Genomic DNA, 5,874 nt, shown 5'->3' on the forward strand with positions numbered 1-5,874 from the left:
CTCTTCAATAACAAAGGACAAACAACAGCACATCAGAGCTACAAGATCCAAGTAGCTCTCTGAATAACAGAGCCCAAAGCCTCTTTGCCTTTTTTCTTCATATCTTAACATTAGTGCCTTTTGCTGCTGTTCTTCCAAACACCTGGGGCCATTTGTACAACCCTCCTCTTCTCCCATCCAACATTACCATTCACAAAATGCCCTTTTTCTCAGTTGAAAGGCAGACTCCCAACTTCCAGAACTCAGCCTATACTTGCAAGGCAACCCCCAAAACTGGCACCTGTCAACTTACATTTTAAAAAGTCACGTACAAAAGATGAAATCAATGGTAGGTAATGGAAAATAAATTTTTAAAAACACAGCATCATACAGTGTCTTAAGAAAATAGTGTCAGGTAGTCAGCAGGCATGTAAATGCTCAACTTTCCTCTTTCAATAACCTCTTACCTTGCAAGAGGAAATTAGACTCAAGTTTCTTGGGTTACCTACTTTCTAAAAGTACTCCTCGGATTACTTAGCCATCGCTACTCTCAATATAAATGTGCAGCCGCTCTGCTAAGTGCCAGGGATACAAAGAAAGGCAGAAACATCTGCTGGGAACTCTGAAACTCTGAATGAACCGGTGTTGGGAGAAAGGTTAAGGATAACAAAAGAGTGGGTTTTTAAATTTACATTGAAGGATTCAAGAAAGGAGAACTGGATTCTTTCCAACTCATTAATATCTAGAAAAAATGATAACTGAAAACTGAGAGTCAACTTTTATTTTACTTCTCTATCATCTACCAAGGAAAGTGACCCTTGGAATGGAAAGGTCAGAACTGAAATGGCTATTTTAAAGGGTCAAGGTAAGTAAGCTAATATGATTGTCCTTGGAGATATCAAGTTACTTGGCCGAGGTAAACACTATCCCAGTATTTACATTTGTATTGCTAAGTCAGGGCCAATGAGTTTTGAAAGATTGTACAAGTCTTGGATAATGGCACCAAGGGCATGCTTGCAAAATTATCAATAACATGAAGCTAGAAGTAATGGCTAGTTCACTGAATGAGACTCAGAATTAAAAAAAAAATCTTGACAGACTAGAACATAAGCCAGATCTCATAAGATGAAATTCAAAGGGAACAAATGTAAAGTTTTACGTTTGGATGGAAAAAAAAATCATCTTCAGAATTACAAGATGCAGAGGGTAGAAGGGGTGTGACTAGACAGTAATTTGTCTTAAAAAGATTTTGGTGGTTATTGGACTACAAGCTCAGTGTAAGTCAACAGTACTAATATGGCAATCAAGAAAGTTAATATAGTCTTATGTTGCATTAAGAAAGTAATAATGTCTAGAACTAGTCCTGAGGCAGCTAGATTTCCTTAGGGATAGAGCACTGGGTACAGAGTTAGAAAGACCTGAGTTCAGATCTTACCTCAGATACTGTTAACAATAGCAGTTATTGAAAACTAGATTGGCCTGCCTTAGGAAATGATTAATTCAGTTTCTGTAAACTAAAACTGGATGACCAACAATGTGTAGAGTATAACATAGAGGGAATCCACAAGCAGGTGCCCATCGCCACTGTGATATTCTTTAATTCTGTGATGCATTTCTTAAGTGAGAGTCCTTTTCCATCACAAAACAGGATAGCAATTATAAGACAACATAAATCTTTCCTGATTTAATAATTCCTTAAGTACCATAAAACTTATTTAGCCAATTCAATGGTGCAAATCTGGTCACTAAACTTGAATGGTATATTCTACCTTTATGGAAACAGAGTCATTTGACAAGGGATTTAAAGATCATTTACTCGAGTACTCTCATTTTACAGACTAGCAAACTAACAGAGAGATTATGTAAATTCACTAAAGTCACATATATAGTTAAGGTGAGCCTCAAGTTGAGAACACAGATCTTCTTCCTAAATCTAGAATTCTTTTCATTACTTCACACAACAAGCAAGCATTGCTTCCTGTTTATTGTCTTATCAATGCAAATAGTGAGAAACAAGCTTAAGAATGTGTTTTTACCTAATTTTCTTTTACTAGAGTGCTTTGTTCATGTCTACACAATTCCTTCCATCTCCTCTGTATCTTACATGCTTCTATTTATATTTTGTTCCCATGCCCCCATTAGAATGTAATCGCCTTGAGGGTGGGTATCGTTTTTGCCTTTCTTTGTATTTCCAGTAATTAGTAGGGTTTGTTCTATAGTAAGAACTTAATAAATGCTAGTTGATTGATTGATGCCAAAACATCTTGATAAAAAGTTAATCTGATGTACTCTACTCAAAAAGACCTGGGTTCAATCCTGGGCTCTCACACTAACCACCATTTGTGACCCTGAGCCAGTGACTTTATTCTGAGCCTTCATTTACTCATTGGAAAATGGAATTAATAGATCAACAAGTATCTACTATATGACAGTGCTGTGCTCAATACTGGGAATCCAGAAAAGTAAGTGAAAGAGTCCCTGTCCAGTAGAGCAGCATTCTCCTAGAGAAGACAATATGTACATATGTAAATTTAGATTGAATACATAACAAAAGAGTGCTGGGTGGTTTGGGGAGGGAAGGCAGCAGCAACTGAGAGGTTAGGAAATGCTTCATAGGGGAGGTAACACTTGAACTGAATCTTGAAATAAACCAGATACCAAGAGATGTTGGCAAAGAGGGAGCGCATTTCAGTCATGGAGGACAACCAATGCCAAAAGCATAGAGACAGAAGGTGGAGCATTATCTGTCATCCAGAACAGAAGGTTTTGTAATATGGCTAGGCCATAGAGTATATGGATGTGTAATGTGTAATAATGATGTGTAATGACTGGTAGAAAGGAGACATGTTATAAAGAGGTAGAAATAGTAGACAAAAGGGTTTATACTTAATCCTAGAAGTAATAGGGAGTCACTGGAGTTTATTGGAGTCTAAGGGTAGGATTTAATATGGTCAGACCTGAGCTGTAGGAGAATCACCCTTGCAGTTTGGAGGGGAATGGATCAGAGGAGGGAGAGACTTGAGGTAGGGTGCTAAGTAGGGGCTGTTGTAATAGTTCAGCAAACATTTATTAAGCTATGTGCCAGGCACTGTGCTAAGCACATGGAATACAAAAAATCTCACATTCCACTGTGAGAGACCACTTGTAAATTACTAGGGTTTGCCTGAGCAAGTAAGGAAAGATATGGACAGCAGAAGAATGATAACTAGGGATGGTAATCATCTACTGAGGGCTTTGTGGGCAAGCTTGCAGGCTTCATGGAAGTATTTATACAGCTTATGTAAAATGACCATTGTATGAAAAGTGCTTTGCAAAGCATTATCCAAAGGAACTATTCAAAGACCATCTGAAACTTGGGAACAGCTGAGTTTAGCTTATTATATCATTACAGAGTTGAAAAGAAACCCAGAGAAAGTCCGGATTCCTGTGAGTCATCTCTTCTAGCCGTACATCCACTCATTGGTCACTGGACAAGGATATGCATATAAAATTAAAGTTTGTTGACACCCTAAAAGCTATGTGACTCCTAGCAGTCTCTTTCCTGCTACTCTGTCAGCAGAAGGGACCAAACAGGACTGAGAATATAGCTATAAAGTTCTCTTCTGAGAAGGTGATCATGGTGTGAAAATGACTCAGGATTCTCAAAGGCTGTGCTAGTAGAATTTAATCTAGGACAGGTTCTACCAGGCTGAAAAGGCTTTGAATAAAGCCCTGGGAACAAACTCATGTCCATTGTTAGGATATGCAAGGATGATGGTTTTTGTTGTTGTTATGGCAGCCCATGAAACAAAGGGAGAAAATCAAAGTATCAACATAAGGAGATGAAAAATTGATCAACAATAAAGAAGAAAAAATATATTCTAGCAAAGGAGCAAAAACATAGCTCACATTGACTACAAAAAACTTTTGTTGATTCCAATGTCACGCTTCTTTGTAAGTAGCTAGATGGTACAGTGGATAGAGCACTGGATTTGGACTCAAGAAAATTTGAGTTTGGAAACTGTTCAAATGTGGCCTCACACACTTACTAGCTGTGTGCCCCTAGTCAAGTCATGGAACCTTGGTCTCCCTCAGTTTGCTCATTTGAACAATGGGGACAATAATAGCATCTACCTCCTGGGGTTGTTGTGAGGTTCAAATGAGGTAATATTTGTAAAGTGTTTTTTTTAAACCTTAAGGCACTAGATAAATGCTAAATATTATTATTATTAATTTCATTGTATTCTTGAGCCTTTGGCTCTTGAGCATTATGTAAGAGAATGTGTGCTAGATTTTTTACCTTATTTTTATCTCATCCTAAATATTAAATTTGCCTATTAAAATTTTTCCTGTCTTCTTAAATGTTATGTATTCCCTTCCCTTTACACACCTAAAAGAATTTTTCAGTTGTAGATGAACTGTTTCTTATATTGAAAGAGGCTTCAGGGAATTCTTCAGGACTAAATAGGTTATGATTAACTCCTGCCACTGAAGCTTACATCCTGCTCTACCTTGGGTCATTCATTTAATCTCCCTGGCTTTTTGTTTCCTTATCTGTAAAATGATACCACTGGACTAGCTGGCCTCTGAGGTCACATCCAGGTCTAGGTCTATGTAACCTGAACTTCCAGGCCTTGGGACTTTTGTAGACTACTACACATGCAGTAAGAGATTCCTATTTGGTGGGAGAAATGTTTACATAATGCTGTGAACCTGTGCGAGGAACAAGCATGAAAGCAAGCATTTTCAAGAAGAAACATTCCCTGAGTAAGACCCCCGATCTCTTTTAAGTAGAAATTCTCTTTCCAGAACTCTATGGAAGCAAAATAAGAATGAGGAATATGATGAGGAGTCAGCTTCTGAAATTTCTCTCCTTCTCCCCTCAACACACCCCACCCCAGTCTATCCAAAAGAAAGTCTGGAACCATGTCTGTCTCTTTCCAAAAGCTCTCTCACAAGTTCTGTTCCTCACACAGAATTAACAGCATTGTATCAGCATTCTTTTTACCAAATAGGAATCACAGAAGCATACAAAATGTCCAGGCTGCTAGTATTTTCGTTATATATTCTTACCTATCAATTGAAAATAAGTATAACCATAATTATCATCATGTAGTAATATTAGCTAGAACTTATGTAGCACTTTGTTTTGCAAAGTGTTTCATACATGTTCTCTCATTAAATATTAACTTTAAGTATACAGTGACATGACTACTATTAGAAAAACCTAATAGGCCAGGGAAAGTTATTTTTGTAGCACATTTTGTGGTAAATGCTTTGAACATCTGCTTATTTCTTAAACTAAGCGTTAGAGTTCATTCAGGTAAAACTAAAAAGCCTGATTTTTGTTATAAAAGAGTAAAGCATGACCTTTCAGTGAGCTACATGCTTAAATTATAACCATTCATGTAAAAGTACTATTTTGTTGAAAATCATTTTTCTTTCCTACGAAGACCTGAGATGTCTTTACAGATACTGATGGATGACATTTATATAGTGCCTTACATCATTATCTCATTTGATCCCCATACCTATCCAGTGAAGTGATTGTTACTGGTGTTTTTAAGTATTTTTAACAGAAAGGGAATCTGAGATTGAGAGAAGTCAAATGATTTGCCCGGAATCACTCAGTCAGCTTTCACGGTGGGGCGCAAACCCAGGTCTTCCTAGCTCCAGGTTCAGTGCTTCATTTTATGATACTCCATCCTGCCTGCTCTAGCACAAAGCTCAGGTTGTTTTTTTATTTTAAAATTTATGAGAGGTTGATAGATATAGAGATAGATAGATAGATAGATAGATGATAGATAGATAGACATGATATTTTGTAGGTACACAGTTGCTAGCATGTTATCTCTCTCATTAGAATGTGAGCTTCTTTGAGGGGAAGGATTATGTTTTTCCCTTTGTGTATGTCCC

The sequence above is a fragment of the Petaurus breviceps genome, unplaced genomic scaffold, assembly GCF_028583685.1.
Source record: "Petaurus breviceps papuanus isolate PSGF00001 unplaced genomic scaffold, PetGlider_PUasm1.0 90763, whole genome shotgun sequence".
Lineage (NCBI taxonomy): Eukaryota > Metazoa > Chordata > Mammalia > Diprotodontia > Petauridae > Petaurus > Petaurus breviceps.